Consider the following 23,923-nt stretch of genomic DNA (forward strand, 5'->3'; position numbering starts at 1 on the left):
TGCTGTTTAAATTGTTTCTCTTAGCTAGATGTTTTTTTTTCAAATTCATGATCTAAACTGTTTGCGCATGAAGTCCCACATGCTGATGCTAATCTGGGTTAGGTAAGGTTCCTTTGGGTGATGTTGACAGTGACAAATGATTGACGAACTGATTGCTGAACTCTGCTATAAATGTTGATATATTCACCTTTATTAGCTTATGCTGAAGCATTAGAGCATATGTTTTCTCAAGTTCAGATTAGACTATGTTACTGGTAGTCTCTAATGAATTAATTCTGAGATGGTTGAATAAAGTTTGATTAACCATATGCATTAGAATGGTAACTAATAGGGAAATAAAAATTGTTAAAACGTATATTGAGTTGTGGTTATTCCTGAAATGTTGATATAATTGTCTAATGATTAATGATTCTCTTAGTGAATATTGATTGGTTATATTGAATATTGATAACATTGGTCACTACATGGCTAGGATACTCCATGCGATCCAAAAGGTTAATTGGCCTATATGCGTCCCCCGGTGAGTTTACTTACTAAGGACCAGGTGCGCTTGCATCTACAAGTCTTTGTAGATAAAGATTTGTGTTAAAATCTATGGGTGTATGCACTGGAACACCCATACAGCAGCCGCAGAATGGCTCCCTGACACAAAGGAAAGCAAGGCAGCAGTGTAAAAAAAACAACGCAAATCACCATTTGAGGTGATTTGTAAATCCCAAGCAGGATTTTGCATCATGTCTGCTTAAAAAAGTAATACAAACCCCACACAAAACCTTTGCAACTCTGGGCCACGGTACTTAGGAGGATTTTAAAAATGTCTGAGAACGATAATTTATCATATTATATAAAATACAAGCCTAAAAACTACAAACACAGATTAAACCTTTTACACCTACAAATCTATGAATACTCAAACCCAGCCTTCACTTGTAACATTGTGTGTGAAACATCCATTCCTTCTCAATAAAGGTGAAAATACATGGCTTTAAGTTGTGGATTTCAGTAAGCAATGCTGAAGGTTGCAGTTATTGCTTTAGATGCTGATAAACTTCACACTTGTATAGCGCACTACTCACCCGTTAGGGTCTCAAGGTGCTGTACGCATACCGCTGTGGAACACTTCCTGGCTTTTCCCTGTGAGGCATCCACTCCTGGCCATGCCAGGGTGAAGCCAGGCATCCAAGCACTGTGAGAGCCGTGGTAGAGATTAAGCAAGCTATTGCCAAGAGTTACAGAGTGGGACCCATTAATTAGATTAGGCACCGAGGCGAGAATTATCTTGTCCAAAGGAATTGAGCCCAAGACCCACCGAGGCAGGAATTGAACCCTGGTCCCAGGCCAGATCTCTGCATCAGGGTCTGCCGCTCTAACCATTGTGCCACACTTCTCTAGATTGCTTGGTGGGAGTGGTTAGTTGCATGAGAATGATAATATCAAAGATGGCTCTTTGGTCTTTGCAAATGTGCACATGACACCTTGAATTGGATAATTGTGGTGGCTACTTCCAAATACATTCTTTTGTTTATATACTAGTGGTGTTTTTGTGGCCCGCCAGTTTTTTCCCTGATGGTTGGTAGACTTAACAATTTATGAAAAGTTAATTGTCATGTGTCTGGAAGGCATCTGGTCAAGAGATTGTTGTGATCAGATCAACAGCCCTTTGCTCCAGGATCAGCAACTCTTTTAAAAAATGAGCAGTGGTTAAACAAGTAACACAAGTAGCCGACCCATAAGAAAGGAAACCAGAGTTGTTGATTATAGGTGGTTCGTGCCGAGGAAGATATTTGACATGCAGAATTGGACAGAAACAATAAACTTGAACTTGAAACAATCTCTTGACACGGATGAATATTTGATTGGTGCTAAAAACTCCTTTTCTACCCAATAGTTGTTACATATAGGCCAAAAGTGAGAAGAACCCCTCAATGTTGCAGAAGAATAACTTTTATATCGACTATGTATGCAACACAAGGATCTTATTCTTGGAGATAGTGAAAAGATTCAGGGGAAGGTCAGAATCCAAGTATGTAGCACCAGAGAAAGAACAAAACAAGGCATCACGGAGCAGGGGCGTCACACCAGGAATGGACTGTAAAAGGAATCAAAGGTTTGTACCAGGAAGGCACAGCATAGGGAAACAGAGTCTCACACCAGGAAGGAAGAGGACAGGAAATCAAAGTCTCACATCAGGAACGGTGTGGAATCAAAGTTTAGCATCAGGAACAGACAGGACAGGGACTCAAGGTCTTGTACCTGGAAGGAAAAGGACAGCACCAGAGCTGAATGCAGCAGTCATCACAATAGAATCTAGCCAAGGAGAATCCAATCAAATGCAAGGGCAGAAAAAATGTAGGTTCACAGGAGGTCAATCCAATTAAGTATGGAAAGGGAATGGAAAGGAACAACAATAAATGAACCAAGGGAAGGTCAAGGACAGGTGGTAGAGGAAATACGGGAGTAATAAGAAAAGAAAAAAAGGTTTAAAACACAAAGGCCCTCATTACAACCTCAGCGGTCTTTTCAAAAGACCGCAGAGGCTGCGGGAGTCAGAATACCACCAGTGCTGGCGGTATTTCTGGCTCCCTATTATGACTTTTCCACATCAAAAGTCACATCAACATTGCTGCCCGCTCGTAATAGAGCCGGCGGCAATGCTGATGTGCAGCGGGTGCCTTAGCACCCATCGCACATTTTACTGCCTCAAATTCAGGCAGTGAAATGCGCTATGGGGCTATGCCTGGGGGCCCCTGCACTGCCCATGCCAAGTGCATGGCAGTGCAGGGGCCCCCAGGGGCACCCCAAGTCCCCCTTACCGCCAGCCTTTCCATGGCGGTGTTTACAGCCGTGGCCAGTCTGGCGGTCGGGGACTCATAGTCCCCAGGGCAGCGGTGCTTGCACCGCTGCCCTGGGGATTATGACTGCCAGGCGAAAGCCTGGCGGTATAGTGGAGGGGCCGGCAGTATGGCCGTGGCTATAGCACCACGGTCCTAATAGCTGGCAGAACACCGCAAGCCTGTTGGTGGTGTTACCACCAGCTTACCGCTGGCCGCCTGGTTCATAATGAGGCCCAAAATGTCAAGAATATAGTGTACCAACTGGTTAGAGTTGATACAAGGGGCAGCCCAACAACCAGAGCAGTTGTGAAGCATTAGTCTGTAGCTTCTTTGCTTTGTTTATACGGCTTGAGAAGAAAAATTGTGATGTGCGTGTGGTGTGCATTGCCTATTTCCAAATCAAAATAGCTTCAGCAAAATAACACGTGTGTGCCACCACCACACATGTGTGTTTGCTTTCCTTTCCCTTGCCTGAGAAAAATAATTTGGCCCAGTGGCGAAAACTTTGTAGTACAGATGATGTGTCTTGCTTTGGGAGAGCCCAACATGAATCCAATTGTAGAAAGCTGATGCGCTGCAACAGACCCAAAGAGTCTATGTTCCTAACTTTCAATGACAGAACATAGGTGCCACCAGAATAGAACCAATAAATGTTGCATCGGCTAAGTAACTGCGCTCAACCTTTTTAAACTGGCATTCATGTTTGAAAATGTATGACCCATTTTTAAGTTTCTATAAGGTATCCATCTAAAGACCTGGCAAGAGACTGCCATAGCTATCTGTCAGAGGTCATATAATCATAAATATGAGATGTTGAAAGCAGTATAGTGAGAGAGAGGCTTTGACTATTTATCTTACTCTTTACAGCAGCTTGATTGCAGAAGTTGAGTGAAACTACCTAAAAAGAGTGCTTCTATTGCTGTGCATGGATGTTGAAATATTGTTGCATTGCAATGGAAGGCCATTGTCATTATATTTTTACCACACACACCACAGAAGAAAATAACCCTGCTGATGGTGAATTTTCCCTACGTGTGTGGCAACAGAATCAGGGGGGATGGTGCAGCGACAGAATGTCATACCATGTGTCCCAGTAGTAGTAGCCCTAGGGCTGTGTGGCATGATGAGCTGCTGTATGATTTGGGTTGGAAGTACTCAGAAAGTAAGAGCTTTTGAAAATCAGTGAAAAACATAGACCACTCTATCTCCATGCAGCTCAAAAAGGAATCATATTAGATGGCAAGAAAACTCCCACCCTATAAAAAGACTGTACATCCAAAATTAATTTTGCAGTGGCCTCTTCCTCCAAGTAGTCCATTTTTCTCTGTGCTTTCTGTATAAAACAGCACCATTTATCTACCATGCCTCATCCCCAACAACCCAGAGAACTGCTTCAACTCAAGAGCTCCCACAGATAGAAACTGCTGCACACCAGTGCATACCTCAATAGGTAGTCCGCACTTCTGTTCAGGCAGATTACAGCTTATGTCATTTTGAATCTGCTCTGGCTTCACCAATGGATTGACTGACAGGCCCAAGATCCTTCTGATCTATCTTATGGTTCTGCAAGCTCTGCAGCACTTGCTGATCCTCCGGCTAGTGCTGCATTTACACATGTGCCCTTTGTTCTGACTCTGTCATCCCATTTCTAGGGGGCGCTGTAAGTGGACTGTCGGAAGCCTGGGAATCACCTTCAACACTTATCTAGAGTTCCTTGCTGACTCCCGTTTGTTTCTCTTTTCGCCATGGTATACTTTTGTAGTAGTACATTTGCTTCCTGAGACTGCAAATCCCATAATGTACAGCCTGGTAGTCAGGAAATCCTGGATTCTGTTTGCCATTGTTTTCCATGGGAGAAGTCCAGTTGCTCCTTTTTTCCGGATTATCTCCTCCAGGACTTGTGAGTGTCTGAAACTACACACACCTGAGACCTCTCCTGTGCAGCCTAGTCATGTGATTCCACCTGGGTTTTCTGTAGCCTGGAACTGCTTATACGCAGCCATTTCCTCAAGATCCTCGTTGTGCATTGGAGTTTGATTCCTTTGTGTTACAGACCCCTTATTGAATGGTGTTCCAGTCTTGTTCCTGTTCCTGTTTTGTTCCAGCTTGAACCTGTTTCCTGTTTCTCTGCCCTGCTCCTGATTGTTCCAGCCAGAGTCTGCTTCCTATATCTTAGCCGTGTACCTGTTTGTTTCTTCCAGAGCCTGCTCCCTGTTTCTTTGTCCTGCTCCTGCCTTGTTTCAGCCTGAACCTGCTCTCTGTTTCCCAGTCCTGTTTACTGCTTATTCCTACTCCCTGTATTCCAGCCATGTCCTTGCCTGTTCCAGCCAGAGCCTGCTCTCAGTTTCCCAGTCCTGTCTCTGTTTGTTCCAGCCAGAAGTTTGTGCCCTGTTTTCAAGTCCTAGTCCTGCCTTTGCTTCAACCTGAGCCTCTTCGCAGTTCCTGCCTCTGCCTCTTAGTTTGTTCCCTTCTGTTTCCATTTCTTCTTGGATATTTGTGTCTGGTAAGTGTTCTATCAGTCTTTACCAGTGTATAAGTGTCCTCCTTTGTACTGGGGTTGGCTCCTGGTCTCCAGGAGCCAATTCCAGCCCCCCTCCTTGTCTAGTGTTATATGTTGTCTTTTGTGCCTAACAGTGACAGTGTGCTATTGCTGTTGTTCCAGGAATCACCACTGTGTTTCCAGCTGGACCCACAAGAGCTTGTCTTGTGTATGTAAATACTATCCTTGTTTATGCTCTAGGTTCCAGAGACAGAATCACTTCTGCTGCCTCCTTTCTATGGGGCTGGCAGGGTGACTATCTGTAAGAGCAAACTGCACAGAGGCATTGACATTCCCTTTCACTGTGGGAGGTTCTGCACCCCTACTCTGTGTACAACCGTCTTTGTCTATTATTAATCTGTTTCTTGTTTGTTCACACAACAATTGCTCTGCTTTACTTTCCTGTTTCCTGTGCCTGTCCATAGCTGTACTCCCCGTGTATGCCTTTAGCTGCTCTTCTGCCCTAGTACACTACCTCTTTAGGATATTCGGTGACCTCAAGGGGTGTCCCAACCAAAGTCCAGATCAGACCCACCCGAAACCATGACACCCTTCCTATAACTGACCATCACTGATATCTTGAAGGAGGGAAGTGAACACTTTGGGCTTGATTTAGTTTTTGGTGGAGGGGTTACTTGGTCACAATGGTGATAGATATCCCATCTGCCAAAACATAAATCACAATAGGAAAAAGTTGGATTTAGATTTTAGCTGGCAATATATCCGTTAATGTTGTGACTGAGTAATTCCTTCACCAAAATTTTTTTTGAGTAAAGGTCCCCTCACCTGAACAGCAAGATTCTGTGGAGATGAAGATTATCCAGCTAATCCACAGTTGGTCAACCCTTAACATGCAAAGAAACAAACAAGTGTTGGCTGTTCACTTTCCAGCGGAAAGTGGGTTGCGATGAGAGAGATAACAGAGGGAGGTCTCAGTTGTCTATTCCTGATTTGCTAGTTGAGGGCACTTCTTGGATTCAGAACTTTCATATATGTGGTGCCCTGTGGGTGTATCTGGTTTCTCAGGTGGTCACCAGAATACTTACTAGAACGCACATAATTAGGTTATAGAGGTAAGATCAGTGACATGCACCCAAAACATTTCGAGCATACTCTTCTCAGTTATTAACATTACACTGCTGTTCAAAAAATTTCTTCATTCACTGAGATGAACTACATTCTATTGTTGCATAGAATACTTGTGGAAGAATCTTTGTGGCTGATTCGCTCTGGGTAGTATTTTCTCAGGTGCTATAAGTAATTAAACTGCTCACTCTCATCAGCTGAGTCCTGAGTTCTCTTGTCCTGAATTCCTTGTTGCCTCTACCAAAAATGTATTGCAAAATGTAATCTTATTTGACAGTGTAAAGTCTTGTCACACTTTAAACTGAAAGCTCCAATGAAGAAGTGTGTTCCTATTACAGTGCACTGATCTTAGTTTGCGCTGAAGATCTCTTGGGCTGCATAGTAACGTTGGTTATTTCTTTGTCTTTCTTTCTTTCGGAATGGTGAAAGTACGGCGCACAGGATACAGAGAAGATGAGACACTCACCAGATTCTGAAGCTAGAGAGCAAGTAAAACATTGGGTTGAAGGAAGGGGGAATAAAAAAGGAAGTGGGGTGTCTCTTACGGGTGGAGTAGTAAGTCATGCAGAGATCTGGACAATGGATTCTAACTCTTTGCTGCCACCTCCAATCATTTCTAATTACCCCTAGACTGTTCCAGCAGGGCTTTTCTTTATCTCTGTGGATTGGTGTGGAATGATCTTTTAATCTCTTTGAGGGCCTCTTGCTCTCATTTCTGACCAAACACATGGTCTACCTTGTCCTCCATTCTACTCTTCGGCCTTGCTCTCTACTTCAGCCTCTGCACTGCACTTGCCATAGTGTTGTCACTATTTTTCAGCTGTGCTTTCTCCAGCCTTTGATCTACTCTCTTCCTCTACCTGCTTTCCTTCTCATCATTTACATCAACTTCTTTTTTAGCCCCCTTGCCCCAACACTACTGTTACACCTACCTTTCTCACTGCTATCTCCTCATGAATTACATGGCTAGACCGGAAGTAGCTAAATCTTTCATGAGAAACGGCCTAAACTACGCGGGCACAGCCACGTGTAGCTAGGGCCGCAAGCTAAACAGCGCTTGCCTGAACAACCCATATGTCTTAACTACGCATTTCCATGGTTAAAGCAGGCCGCACATGAGTTGTTCAGGCAGCGGTCTAGCTGTGCGGATGGGTCGGAAAGCAGGAAGGAGCAGGAAGATTGATTGGTCGAGGTAAATGGGGCTGGGTAGGTTTTTTTTATTTTAAGGGGTGCATGGGGGTTTAGGGCTTAGGGTCAGGGTGTTCGGGGTTGATTAAAAGGCAGGGGGGCCACAGGGGTTGGGGTAGTTTGGCAGATATCAGGTCAGGGCTGGGGGAAGTGTTGGGGACGATTAAAAGACAAGGGCCTGCGAGTAGGTTTTTAGGGTGTGCATGATGGGTTTAGGGCTCAGGGTGGGGGAGGATGGGCAGACAAGCAGGAAGAAGGATTGGTCAAGGTAAGTGGAGCTAGGGTTGTTTTTAGGGGCGGGGGATTTTTTTTTACTTTAGGGGTGCATGGGTGGGGTTAGGGCTCAGGGCTGGGAGGGTTCGGGGTAGATTTAAGGGTAGGCAGGGGGTTTGGGGTAGTTTGGTGGATTTAGGCCTCAGGGCAGGGGAAGGGGTCAGGGTAGTTTTTAGTGGTGCATGGGGGATTAAGGGCTCAGGGTGGGGTCGTTTTGGGAATTTAGGCCTCAGGGCAAGGTGGGGCTTGGGGTAGTTTGGGAGATATTGAGGGGTGCATGGGGGGTTTTAGAGCTCAGAGGGGGGCAGGTAGTTCTTGAAATTTAGGGCTCAGGGCGAGGGGGCAGGGTAGATTTGGGGGGGTAAGGGTAGTTTTATGGATTTGGGCCTCAGGGCTTAGGGGAGGATGGCTGGTGTGTTTTAAGGCTCAGGGCACGACGGGCAGATAGATCTTAAGGGTAGGCAGGCTAGGTAGTTTTGTGGATTTAGGCCTTGGGGTAGTTTTAAGAGCAGGGGAGGTTGGGGGTGTCTGGGTAGGTTTTTAGGTTTAGGACACAGGGCGGGTGGGGCGGGGTAGTTTTAAGTACAGGCACAAGTTAGGGTGCAGGGCGGGGGGGGAATTTACCACTTATACTTCTTTACCACATATGCTTTTACAACAAAAGTCATTGTTAATGCATGCGCGGTAAAGGCATAAGTGGTAAAGATGCGGTCATGGTTCTGACCGCTTTGTTCAGGCATGCATTGTTTTTGCATGCTTGGTTGAGTCATACAACCATCTTTCATAGACTACATCATATTCATATCTGAATCTATGTTGGTGTACACAACTTGGAAACTCTGGTTAAAAGCTGTTCTGAAGAGAAACCTTGCCCCTCTCTCCCTCGTTGACCCTTTTTTTCATGAGGAGCCAACACCCCTGTTTTCTGAATTCAGGAAGATGAGTGTGGTATGCCCAATCCTCCTGAATATGAGCAAGAATGAGCGAAGGATTCTGTATAGATTGGGTATGTTAATGTGCAATGCACTCATGCACTCATGACGAGCTCCTGCCTTCCTTAGTGCTGGTGGGATAACTCTTACTACTTTAGCTGACTCCTCTATTTCTTGTAATTCACTGCTGGGAACAGTATTGAGTGACTTGTTAAAGCAAAGCACTGTCCCCATTCACTACAATCACCACTTTCTCGCCACTCACTATGATGATCATTATGACCTTGGCGGTCCTGCCCCGCCACGCCTGCGGTCAGACTGCCTACAGCGTGGCGGGGCATCGCAGCCAGTTCACTGCCTGCACCACCAGGGAGATGAGACAGCCTGGCTGTAGGTTGACCACCTTCGACCCAGCGGTCCACCTAACACCGCCCGGGTTAGTATGAGTATCCTTTCCACCAGGTATTCCGTGGCAGCGGCCCCGCCACTAAATCCCTGGCGGAATGGATACTGGCAACAGGAATACTAATTCCTGTCACCACAAAAGGACTCCCCAACCCCCCATCCATGTAGGATCCCCCCACCACCAGTAGAAGGCCCCTAACCCCCCAAGCAGTGACACCCTCTCTCCCCCGATCCCTGTACTGTGCCCCCCAATCCCCATACTGAGCCCCTGTCCCCCGATCCACGCACACACCACACTTACATAGATCCACGCTCACTCATTCACATGCACACACACACACTGGCCACGACACTCCCCACCCCCTGCTTACAGGCATGCACACAAGCACACAGACACTTGTATGCATACAAATACACACAACACCCCTCCAGCCCCTCCATTCACACACATACACCCCCATTCACACACACAACACTCAACACCCCTTCCCCTGTCAGATGATCACCTTACCTGGTGGTCGCAGTGGTCGTCCGGGAAGGATGGGGTCCATGGTGCTTGCACCGCCACCAGCACCCCACGAACACAACACCGCCAAGCCATTTACAAGGTTGTAATACGGCAGGTGGTGTTGTGGAGAAGTGGCGGCGGAGCAAGCTCCACTTAACTGCCGACAACCAGTATGGCTGCTGACAGCTTCCCCACCAGTGGTGGAGGGCAGCCAGCAGTCATAATATGGCGATCTTCAGACCGCCAACACTGGCGGTCATATGGCGGCGGTGACTAGGGCGGTCCACGGGATAGACCGCCGAAGTCATAATGAGGGCCTATGTTCTGTACATCCATTATCTCTCAAGTCGCCAAGCCGCCCTTTCCTCTCCCTCCATTATTTATCATCCCCCAGCCAGCCAACATTTAACAGCCACGTATAATCCACTAGCCGTTCTTTATCCATTTCTCATCGATGCACTCAGTCAATCACATGTTCATCTATGCACTTACTCATTTACCTATTCATTCATTCACCCATGCACACTCATTCATCCACCCTTTGATGCTCACATTTACCAAGCACTAAAACACATGACCAAATATAATATTGCCAGTCTCTGCACTTTCACGTTATTAGTGCCATACCTGTTGATTATTTAATGCTGTCACAATGTTGCCAACCAGCTTTGCCATGCTGCCTGTGTGCCTATGTGTTCATTAAGCGGAATGCTTGAAGAAGCCACCTTTTGACCTTTGAAATGACTTTGTGCAGACTGCTTGTATTATCATAGATTTGGTGGAGCATTTCTTTATGCTCTTAACTTGAGGCTGATGGCTCTTTGTTCCCTGCGGAAGGATTAACCAAGAGGTTAAGTATCAAAACAATCATCAGAATTTACTGTAGTGGATACTATTTGGTTTTTGTGGGAATCAGGAGATAGCTTAGCCTTCCGGCTTGCAGGCTTGTGCCCCTGTCACCGAGTGACTTTTAAACTACTTAGCCTGCTCTGTTTTAGTGCATTTATTAAATTATTTCTTCCATGATGGCTGCTATATTTATACTTAGGAAGATGTTTTGATTTCACGTTATCAGTGCCACTCTGTGAAGGCATCACTATCAGTGTCATAGACAAGTGATATACATAGGTATTCACATCATGTTATTTCCCACTTACGTGTGACAGGAACATAAGGTACTTTTGGAGGGAACTGTTTATTTAATTGCCGCCGCAAGCATGCCTTCTTCTCCATTGTTTGGGAACATACCTGCATTAGGCGTCTTACAAGATCTGTATAAATACATCTCACGCAGACAAGGTTATCAGAGGGATTCCTACCAGATGTCATCGACGCTATCTAGGATACACATCGTCTTGATGCAGACCCAGCCTTCATGTCCTCATGGAGTCTGATCTAGAGACATCATTTCAAGGGAACGATTGTTGGGGGGCTCTTCTCATGGACATGGTACTGGCAGATTCAGTTTATCACACCTAGCCCTCTTTAGTGTAGAGATTAGGTTCATCATGGTAGGGTATTAGGGCCTATTCCACATCATGTTATTGCAAGATCGCAGGAGTCTTTTTATTCATGACTCTTGTCTTTACAATTCTGTTTCTTGTGATCATTATCCTAATCATTGTAGCTCATGCATTTTACTGTAGACTGCAGTCTTGTTAATAAAACCTATTAAACTTTATTGCATCTCTTTCATTGCCTGTGTGTGATTGAGACTTGTTGTTCAAGTGAGAACGGGGTAATCTCTGTTTAACCACAACTCCCCTGAGATGTTGCACTCTTGAGTCCATGCGTAAAGGCTTCCACAAATCACCTTTTACTATTTGGGTTTCTGGTGAGGTACTGCTTGTGAGCTGGGAGGGTTGGGCCGACAGTTGTGACTTGTTGTAGGATTGACCTAGTCACCTACAAACAAAACTGCTGTCATCCCTAAACCAGCAGTTTTGCCTAGAGCAAGCGTCCAGCTACGACATTACAGTGTAACTAATTTGGCCACACAATGAAAACCCAAATCATAAATAAAGTTAAAGGGTTTTGTTACAAATTAACCCTCAGGTTAATGTAAACAAATCTAAAAAATATACTGTAGAGATACAGAATAATCATCGGATAGCCAAATCTCCTGAAGAAATTTAGACAAATTAGCATAAGGAATACAAATAATTCAGTAACAGCAATACAAACGATTAACAACAAAATCTGGCACTTGGAAAACATTCTCCTGTCTTTTCTTTCACACAAGTCACATTTAAAGCATCTAACTAAGTTAATTTAATTGAATGGTGAAGTTGCAAAGTCAAAAAGCTAAAGCAAAAGGAAAAATTCTAATAAGACAAAGGGACAAAAATCCATAATGAAAATGAAAATGAAATGGAAGGTGTCAGCATTTCAGAAGCTCAGTCAAGAGTATTCTTAGAGAGAGTGAAGTGTAAGCCTAAGCCACACTCATTAAGCATGAGGATAAAAGAGGAAAATCAGAGGTCTGTACCTCTCAAAGGCTAAGGAAATCTGCTCTAAAATCATTCAGTGTAAATCCTAGTTATTACTGGAAAATTGATCAGGGAACACCCTCCATCACATTCACGTGCTCCATTGTATTCTCCTGTCCCATGGTGTAATTTGCAACATCAGCTTTCAATCCGACAGTAGTCCGGAGAACATTGCTGTCTTTGGTCTCCTGAACATTATTTGCAATAAGTATGAATAATGGACAGTCATCTTCACTCTTGGTGTCATAGTGTTCTCTTCTCCTGGTTGTTGTCTCAGACTCTCTACGAGTAAAACAATAGCAAAACTATTCTGAAACTATAATTTGACGTGAATGCACCTACAGTGAAGTGACACTTCAGCAAAAATGAAGAACAGTTTCTCATGTTAAAGACATTCAGGCCTAGTAACATCAAGCTTCAACATTATTCAATAATGTACATTTAATTTCACGTCATACTGTGCACATTTTAATTTATATGAATATCAGTTACATTCATTAATTTTAAACTTCATGTTACAGTTAATATCGGCAAATCAGCAACGCAAGGTCATTAAATGTGCTGATTGCTCATTCAGAGATATATTTTTTAATTTCAATATGTTCTCGTTATTGTAAGGAAAAATAAGCTCAATAATGAACTGTAATCCTAACAATTTCACTGTGCACAAATCCTGAATCAGTTTTTCTTTCATTCATGCCTCCATCATGGCTAAATTTCTGATTGCTTCTTTCCAGGCCCCCTTTTAATTTTCCTTGGTGACTTCCAGTCTTCTGAAAAAAATGAATCGCTTATTTGCTGCTGACCGTTTATACACTCATAAGGTTGCCCCTCTGAGAGATTACCAAAGAACATGTTTCCTTGAGTGAGCTACAAATTCTAATCACTGGAAGGTAAACACACCAACTACCCGAGACTTAAAGTATGCAGACCATCTGCATTACTGTGAGTGCTTGTAGACGTTTCCATCACATCTGAAATCAGAAGGACCTTGCATGCAGGAACAGATACAAATAAATCACATTGTACCCTCGTTTCCTAAACGGAAAGACCCCAGATTAACTGTATGCCCTTCTTCATTCTTTCATGTTGCCTTCCATTTTGCAATGGCCATTTGGAGCCGACAACCTGGGTAAGGAGTGTGCATAGAGAGGGTCTATTTCTGGGGGAGCCGGTGTACATTCATGCTCCCTTCTATTCGTCCCCACGTAGTGTGCCCCTCCCCCCCCCCCCCAACCTAGTAGGAATTTGTATCTAGGGCCTGAAAGTCTGGCCTTGGCGGAGGGTGGCCACAGGATTATAGAGTCCTGCTATATACATGACACGCTCCTCCTACCTTTCCATCTCATGTCTATGGTGTAGATCCTGGACGCAGCCACGGCTTTACCTCTTGCACTCTAAAATGACTGTGGTACTCAGGCAGAGCAAGGCAACTAGACCTTGTATTTAGCGACTCAGTGTAGGAAACGGTTACTGACCTTTCCAAGTCATAAAGGTGATAGTTCATGTTTAGCGTCAGTTCACGGAATTGGGAATTTCCTTTGAAAATTGTCCTGTCAGACACATTAAGAATTAATGTACATGTCATTTGAGGTGCATAAGAAAAATGTAATTAAGTGTTGTTTCGGCGTTATGCATTGTTGGAAATGGCAGGTGAGCCCAGGAACGGCTGAAAATGTGGCAACATTGATATCGACTGTTGGAATGAGACCAAACATTGGCATGCCTCCTTGCGAAATGCTACTTTTCCTTGTCATTAACTTTTTTCGGAAACAGACACACATCCTGTGAAAACAACAGTGCTCTGCAAGCCCGACACCAAAACAGAAGTTATAGGTTCAATCTGTGTGTCCTCTTATATGGAGAGGACAATTATACATATAGAACGTTTTGCACATGGGTTTTATCCTGTTCAGAATCATGGGCTACCAAAAAGGCACCGAGGTTGACTTGAGAAACTTGAATTGACACGGAAAGAAATTAGAACTGCAGCAGACCTGCACACAGAACAGGTTTTTGTGCCACACCAGGACGTTCCAATAAACCTTCTATAAAGAGAAAAAACATTCACTGCCTTTAATTTGAGCACAAGAAACTGCAGAAAAAAAATCGTACTGTTTGCAATGATGAAATGTAGAAAGTTCGTACATGAAAGCTTTCTTGCATGAACGTTTTAGCGTCAAAAGTCTTTTTACAGACATCAGTCAGAGAGCTCTGCAGCATGCCAGTTTTACCAGCTTTAAAATCGTTTGGTTTAGCTTGCAGAGGTTTGCAGTACAATCAACATAACGCAAGGATATGATCATACCAAACAATCAATTGATGTGCAAATCACTACAAGCTTAAAGAGCGTGCAGCATTTGAAAAAATTACCAACTAAGACATAGCACCGGTAATAATAAAAATATACCATGCAAATTAGACATACGGTTATTCAAATAAAACAAGCTTATATCATACAGGTGACCAGTCTGAAGACATACTGAAAACCTCCTTAAATATTTCCACGGATACAAAATCTGGTACGTGAGACAACTTCTTAAAAGTACCTCTAACATAAGGTTAGAAGACATTCTTCCCATTTGCTGGTTTATATATACAAGTTTGAGAACCTGTGGTTTTAAGTCCTGACGTGTTTCCATATTTAATCAGAGTACTACAGGGGCTCCCCACACCTGAAGTACCTTCAAAGCCAGTCCTATAATATTCTGGCATTCTTAAAAGTGAATATTTTTAAAGACCAATATGACCCCTCTGACTTTAAAGATATTTATTGATGAGTTATCCCACAAGTCTGGTAATCAGGATATACTCCTGGTTTGGTCTTCTGCTTTTCTCACATTGGGCCATGTTCCGATTAGGGCGCATTGTCTCTCCTTGCGCCACAGCACACATTCAAATTGGTGTACGAGGCACAAAAAGAGCCAATGTGCTCTATTACTGAAAATATGCTGGCCCCAGGGCAGTCGCAAACTTGCTCTGCCTGGTGGCAGCGCATTAGTGAAAGCATTAATGAAAGACTGAGCAGTTGCTGAAAGTAGCTGCTTCATCTTTCACTCTGCAGGTGGCATCCACCTGCACATCAAAGAGAAGGAGAGAGCTCACCTTGTGGGCAGGTGCGGTGAATGTGAACGTACCTTCTTGCAAGGGACTATATGGGCGAACCATGGGACCCTTTTGCCCCATCCAGAGGTCTACCCATTGAGGGCACACTGACCTTGCACCACCTCTTTGTGGCACAAAATTAGTGCTCCTCCTGATGGCCTCTCTGCCAAGGCACCCACATCCATAATATGGCACAATTATAGAGGCAAAGTGTTTCCTTCGTTTGCATGCGGCCACACCCCAATACAAATGAGATAATGCCCTCTTCAGATAGTGCTGGCACTTTATGTATTACAGAAGGGGCCACATGTGCTTCTGCTGCCTCGATCTATAACACTGCAGTGCCCTGGGGTCACAAAAAATTGTCTCACACACCTGTTGCACTCCCGGGACACTGTATGTAATATGACACCTTGGGGGTTATTCTAACTTTGGAGGAGGTGTTAATCCATCCCAAATGTGACGGATATACCACCAGCCGTATTACGAGTTCCATAGGATATAATGGACTCGTAATACGGCTGGTGGTAAATCCGTCACTTTTCCGTCACTTTTGGGACGGATTAACACCTCCTCCAAAGTTAGAATAACCCCCAAGGTCTTCTCAAGTTTGTAGTCTCTCCAAAACTCTCTGGTCTCCTCTGGGTCTGTTCCCTCTTGATCTTGGTGTACTTCTCCTGATGCTCTGTAGTGAATGTGCTAACCAGCTATGGCCACTCCTGGGTCTATCTGGATGTGTCCCTCCGCAGTTGTGTGTTAATCTTTTCTCCTTTGGTGAGGGCTTCTTTATGTGTGGCCTTCCAGGATTATCTCTTGGTTTAGTCCACTATGTGTTTTGTTCCTTCTGGGTCTGGATGTGTCTATCTTGTGAAGGTGCATATTGGCAGGGGCTTCCCAAGATCTTTTTGCACCTGGCCCTCTTCCAGAGGCATAACTAGAAATAGTGCAACAGATATAAAAGAACCAAGACCAGGGTGTGAGGGGCCTACTTCACCTCAATAAGTGTTTGCGTTTTAACTTCAAACCAGGGTATGGGGGACAAATTTCCTTTTGTGCTTTAGCGCCCACAGCATGCTTGCAACATCACTGCTCTCTAGGAGTCTATTCTCCTTGGGGAGATCTTCTGTATGTGTGGCTCTTTATGATTGTCTCTTGGTCTGCCCCCTCTGAGTCTTGTCCCTTCTGGATCTAGTTCTCTCTGATCCTCCCTGGGCCATGCATGCTCTAGGTCCATTCTTCTGATGCTCTTCTTTGTGTCTAGTTTTTTTGCTGGTTGACAGAGCTTATGGAGCTCTGCACCTTTGGTGCCATCCTAGTCTACATTTCTCTAGGGCATTTCCTGTTTGGATTTGATCTTCCCTGGCTCTGGTTCTGCATGTGTCAGGTCCACTCCTGGCCCAGTTATTTCCTGGTTGTCATCATGTTCAGTATTATCCTCCTGGTTTTCTCCAGAGATGGTCCTGTCCCTGTCTTTCCAGATCTAGTCACCAGTGAGTCCTTTGCTGGGAATGCATAGAGATGTAGTCGCCACTAATGTGAAGATGGTGCATGCCCTACCACCTCACCAAACATCGACCTCCCACAGTGAGATCTTAAAGCTCTTTCTCTGGGTGCATGGAGGCTGCAAAGCACAACAGAAACATAGACTACAAAGAACATCCCAAGATAGGTTAAGAGCAACTAAAAACTGGTTCACAGAGCATGTCACAAAGAGGGCTGAAAAACACACTATGGAGGCAGGGGGGGTCTGAAGGTCAAATACCAGATGCTGCTGAAAAGCACGTAACACATGACTGTAGAACACATCTAAAGAGGAAGACATGTACGACACGGGCAAGGCAGATCACTTAAGGAGTATGTAGATAACCCTCCACAACCCGCGGGCACAGAAAATATAGCAAGATGAAGGCTGATTACTTGTAACTGAAAAGCCCACTACTTGTATGAAACCACAGAGACATCATAAGGTCGTTAAGAGCATATTACTAATAGCTACAGGGCTAAAAAGAAAGTCACCTTGAGCTGCCGTAGTACTGGTGACCATGCTGAGCACATCATAAAGGCATTGCATTTTATGCCAGAGGAGGAGGTCTGTCACAGGACAAGCACTACATCATAAGTGAATTTAATAGTAATCTTGGTGTTAACTTCAGCATTATTCCTGGATTTGATTACACATCACTGAGTATGGCAGTTGGATGAGTTGTGCAGAGAGAGCATTTTGCAGTCATATCATGACTGGCAGGACTATCGGCGACTAAGGATGTGTTTACTCTCCATCTTTTCTCTAAAACTAGGGATTCTTAAATTCTTAAATCACAGTTCAATGGCTGACACGAGTGCTACTGATCACAAAGGTAAGAGTGCTCTGGAGGACTCAAGAGAAGAGAGCTGCTCCTGAGATATGCATCTGAAAAGGAGTTCCACTTGTTGCATACTTAAAGCCTAAGGCAGTGCCTCAAAGAGTAGCTGCCATATCCTAAATCTGGGCACTTACAGTACAGTACAGGCCACAGTCTTGCATTTACTGATCCTTTAGCGAAGCACTTTAATCACACCATAATATTGGGCAGGGGATACTCTCTATATGCTTCTTTACGTTTGAAAGATTATTCACTTTATTAAATGCTCCACTAAAGAAAGAGAAAAAGGCATATCTAGCACCCCAAAACTGTTTGGGGCAATCCCTCTATGACTGTCAAGATTATTTTAGAGTTGGTTAGAATTTCAAGCTGATGTACGAGGAAAGATTGAACTTCTCCCCAAAGTCTCGAGGTCAATTTGGTAAACAACAAGGCTGATGGCCGCTATTGGTGATGAAAATATTTAAGTCAATGTCCTCATTTCTAGAATTGACAACTAAACAGCATTTATGCCTCAATTACAACCACGAAGCTGATTTTGTTTACGTCTGACACGGGATTAAAAGTAAAACTGTATTTGCTCATGCACTATTGCACATGTACTATTTGCCTACGTATAAACTGCATAGTTCATGCTATTGTGCTAGAAGGCACTCTCTTCAGCATCGTGAGGTATCATTTTCGATGTCCCATTAATTTCTGTTTTTTTCCCAATACATCCATTGGTTCCTTGAACTATGTGCGGGGCTACTGGAATTATGCGGTAGAGTTGACTAATTTATGCAGCAGAAAAAGGAAAATTATGAGGCGTAAAGTGCCATATTTTGTTGCAGTACTAGCTCACTGTTTTATACTTTTTAGACGTCACACAGTGATAGTGAAAGCTTCCCCTCATTAGAATATTCTTTAACATTTACATACAGTAACCAGTAACTGAAAGATGAGCTGCCACTGTTTAGTAAAGGGTCTGCCATTGCACGCAACACATGTGGCAGTGGTTTTAGCAACTATGAGCTGGAAACGTTTGCAATTTGTAAAGAAGGTGATGGATTATAAATCGAGTATGACATATTCTATATTAATGAAGAAAACGGCCTCAGAATCGCATTACTCCAGTGTCCCTGGATATGCATTAGATGTTGTTGCCAAGGGACCCTCTTCTATGATTTGATGCAACCATTTCTAGTATTTTTAGTGTGATGTTCTGGTGCAGAGCAGAGCTGTTTTAAGCATCTGCCGTGTACAAAGCCAGTTCATTTTACCTGGGTTACGATATGCTTTTGAGACAGCACAACTCAGAAGCAGAAAGAAGAAAAGCTTGCCGTGGTGTTGCGTAATACCAGAACATGTCCTCGTGGATATGGAATGTTATACCTATATATTCCAATTAGCTGAGTTGTAGAATGTTTAGGTATGAATTGTTATCACGGTCCTGATGCTTGAAGAAAGATGGAGTACTAAGACAGCAGGGCTGCAAATAACGAATAAATCTACTTGCCATTAAAAAATTTTGTGACAAGTCCTTCAGCCCTTGGTGTAGTGTCGTAGTGAGACCCGGGACCAGAGAGCGCTAGCACCTCTGTGACTATAAGATGTCCAGCGAGGGCCGATGGCCGGAAGTGGAAAGGGAGGGGACTTGGGGGTAAAGGAGATTGGGAAGGGATGCATGTGCGTGAATAGGAAATAAAGAAAGAGAAACCTATGCTAGCGAGCCTGGTCCTTAGTGGGTAAACTTACAGGGGGACGCGTATAGGCCAATTAACCTTTTGGATCGCATGGAGTATCCTAGCTATGCAGTGACCAATGTTATCAATATTCAATATAACCAATCAATAATCACTAAGAGAATCATTAATCATTAGACAATTATACCAACATTTCATGAATAACCACAACTCAATATATGTTTTACCATTTTTATTTCCCTATTAGTTACAATTCTAATGAATAAGGTTAATCAAACTTCATTCAACCAGCTCAGAATTAATTCATTAGAGACCACCAATAACATAATCTAATCAGAGCTTGAGAGAACATATGCTCTAATGCTTTAGCATAAGCTAACAAAGGTGAATATGTCAACATTTATAGCAGTGTTCAGCAATCAGTCCGCCAATCATTTGTCACTGTCAGCGCCACTCATAGGAACCCTACCTAACCCAGATTAGCATCAGCATGTGGGACTTCATGCGGAAACAATTTAGAACATGAACTTGAAAAAGATCTAGCTAGGAGAAAAATTATTTAAGCAGCGCAGTTGGTACCTAGAAAGAAAGGCACAAAGTTAATCAGTCACATTGTCATAGCTACCTATCTACGGAATGGATCAGCAACAAAGTCAGTTTTCATCTTCAGGTCATCAATCGATCAGCAATGCATCATGCTCTCATAAGCATAAGCCCAATGACAGAATCTCGAATTGCGTCTTTCGACATCTAGCATCTGCACCAATTCTTCCCTCGCATCTCTCTGAAGTTTTTTTGCCCCTTGTCATGACTTTTTATTAAAGTTTTCCAGTTCATTTCCCTAATTCCTAAATGGTCAATTAGTTTCCAGATATGGCTCTACCCAATAATATTAATTTAGCAAATCTATAAATTCTAATATTAAGCCATTCTCAGTTAATTGATTGGTTCACTGTATGATGTCCTCATCATCCGGCTCCTTAGGTATCAAAAATGTTGCATCTTCTTCTCCAGTCAGTGTCTCTATTGTTCAAGTCCTGGGAAAGTACATAAAGTCTGTCTTACACCAAATTTGGTACATGTCTATTTCCATCATCTCCTGTCCGTCGGTACATTGCAGAAAATTCTAGCTAAGCAGACTTTATAAGCGGTTCAAGGACAGTTCAACACGTTGCTTTTCTACAGTACACGATTATTCAGCTGCAGCCTGAGGCCTGGCAAAACTAGGCCACATCTTCAGCTAAGTTAACTCTACAATATAATGCGAAACATAGGTTATACATCTTAGTATGACATACTATTACATTTTTATTACACATTTTCAATATTTCACACATTTTTAATCATTTTAGTACAAGTTCGTATAAGTTGGCTTTCACTCTCTGTGGGCACATTTCCAAACGTGGACATTCAATTTTCTACGTTTAATTTTCTAACATTTTCTTGTTAATTAAAACACATAATCATCCATTGATAATTTCTAATTAACATATCTGCTTCAACACCTACCTTCATGTGCCGTGGTCTTTCTTGCATGACACATCACTTAGGAAGATGTATCTTCATGAACCCACGTTGTTTGATGGTTATTTTCTACTTTGTGGTGATCTACCTCATCAATGTTGGAAAGACAGGGCCACTGTGTGGTGAAGAGTTTTGTCACCACTCAAATTCCTGAGCAATAGCAAGACTGTCAACAATGGAAGGAAAATGATTTTCAATGATGAAGTGGGTAGCACGCTCACAGTTTGCTCTTGTTTGCACAGGTCAGAGCTCAAGGTGGAGCATGACATTACTCAAGACCTATGCGCTTCCTCAAGCTGAAATATTCCTACACCATGCGTCCTATTAAGTCCCCCCAACATGTTCTCTGTAGATGACCATATTGAATTAGCCCATCATGTAAGCCCAACATCATTCCATGCATTGCATGCGGTCACGCAATATGACCCCTGGAGGTAGCCATATTCGAGTGGCTTGTCACATATGTGCCAATGTTGCTTGTTCACATGCATTAACTCCAATACACAAGTTTGACGTTGAAATAGGTAAACAAGACATGAACAGTCAAGAAATAGTACTTTTAAGAAATTTAACAGAGATAAAGTTGTATTAACAAAATACTAGAAGTGTGGTGGCCTGGATCACCCTGTGGTTGGTAAATATATTTTTGAACAATGAATCAGAACTGCACTTACTGTGAAATTAAAGTGCACTTTGCAAAGTCTGAAAGAACAGCAATCGTGAAATAAAGTTAATCTAATTAATCAACCAAATGAGCTCAGATTTGGAATCAAAGTCAAGTTGTTTCAGTATTTTCTACAAGTTTTAAAAGTAAAATTTAAAGATTGCATTTCTTGGGTGGGAGAAACACAGGAATTCTGTGAAAGATCAGTTTTAGGGAGAGTATGTATTATGAAAGCTGCTGATTCAGGGTCCTCGTATAGCTTTATTGACCTAATGTGTGTAATGAGAATTGTTTCAGAAAATTAGGGCCACACCTTCATCCTTTAAATGTAAATGCTGATAGTTTTGAAGAAGAACTGATACAAATGCATGGGGAGAAGACAGTTCTATTTGAACTCAATAAAAGGAACGCCATGGAAAAAGAAGAAGGTCCATCAATGATCAAAGAGCTCTAAACAAGAATGGATTATGCAGCTTAGAGCTTTTTCAGAAGTACTGGATGAAATCTCAGTGAACGGAGAGGAATTGTGGGAAGGTGAAGGAGATGTTCTACCCTAAGCATTAAGGGGTAGGATCACTTACTTATGTCATGAAGGATATCTGGGCATAGGTAAAAGGAAAAAAAAGTGTTAAGAAATTATATTGGTGGTCAGCCATGAATGCTGACATAGAACATAATATTCAGACCTCTATGGATTTTGGAAGTGCAGACAAGAACCAAATGACTTTGAAACCTATGTGATAATCTGTTAAGTGACCCAACATAACATGGGAGACCAGTGAAGTTAATATATGGGGCATAGTGGTGGAATACTGTGGGAGCTACATGTTTTTTTAATTGCTATTGAATATTTTTCATAGTGATCTGATGTGTCATTTGAAGAGTATGTGAATACAAGGGCAGTAATGACATTTTTTGTTATGATTTTTCTGAGAGAAGGTTTGCCTAAAAAAACAGTCATATACAGTGGTTCTCACTTTAAGATGCAACTCAGTATATGGGATGTAATGGAGTTGAACAACGTTTAAGTTAGTTTATTATCCTGAAGGAGATGGTGAGGTTGAGACATTTAATCTAGTTATCATGGGAGAGTTAGTTTGCCAAGAGGTACAGGAAGGATTGGAAGTTGACATGAAGAAGATGATTTGGTCTTACCGAATCATAATTACCCTCACTGGATATAGTTAATTTACTATTCAGAGGAGAGGACTCAAGAATAATTGAAGTGCGATGGTCAAATCTAGGCGAGTGGAGTGGTCTACATCTATGGTTAAGGATGATGTCAAGAAGGCTTACGATGTATATAAAAATGTATAAGAAGAGTTGTAAGAAAAAAGTGGTGAGATGTTTTAAATGTGATAAAGTGAGGGTGTAAGTACCAGGGAAAGCAGAGAAGTGGTAAAGTGTCCTTTCAAAGCCTTTGGCAGTAGTTGAAGTATTACTCCAATTCAGCCATACTTCACGGTGGTAGGGTATAGCCATGAATTAGTTGGCCATATACAGGGGTAATGTAGCTAATGATGCTGATGACGTGGAAGTATTGGAGAGGATAAGAGACTTTTTCAATTGCTGATAGAAGATTGTGTAATATCATGAGGGGATGAGAGTAGAGATAATAGCAGAAATAATGTTGAGGAGAATGGTGAAGTAAGGGTGAAAATAGAGAATAAAGGTGGTAGTACCTTAAACAGCAGGTAACTATGGTATGGAGAGTTTTCACTGTGCGCCCTTATTGTTAAGCTCCTGTATAGATATGTTCTAGTTTTTTTGTATTTGGTATGTCATAATTTATATTCTTTATTAAGAAGAGAGATGTGTATTGGTGGTTAATTCTTCAACATATTTTCATTGATATAGAACGTGATTTCTGTAAAATCCAATTAGTCTAATTGTAGAATATTTAGGTTTTAATTGTTATTGTGGTCATGGTGTTTGAAGAAGGGCAGAGTAATGATACACGAGGGTTACAAATAAAGAATAACTATTTATCTTGCTTCTGGATTATTACACTTGCTCTCTATTTCCAGAGCTGTGCTATCTAAAAATAAAGCATTAGTGCTATCTTAAAATAAAGCATTAACAGAGACATTTTAGGTTAAGTTAATTTACTTTACACATTGCAGGTGCATAAAATAGGAGCCTTGCACTGCGTCAGCAAAGCCCAGAATGAAACAATTCTTGGTATCTATACTGAGCAGTTTTCACACGTGTTAGTTTTTCTCCACTGTATATATCAAGTTGGTATGCTGTCCTTTCAGATGTGTCACTTTATCCCCTTCTATTCTTTTGAAATTTGCTAATTGATCAGATATGGGGCATTCATTGATT

Source organism: Pleurodeles waltl, chromosome 4_1, assembly GCF_031143425.1.
Source record: "Pleurodeles waltl isolate 20211129_DDA chromosome 4_1, aPleWal1.hap1.20221129, whole genome shotgun sequence".
Lineage (NCBI taxonomy): Eukaryota > Metazoa > Chordata > Amphibia > Caudata > Salamandridae > Pleurodeles > Pleurodeles waltl.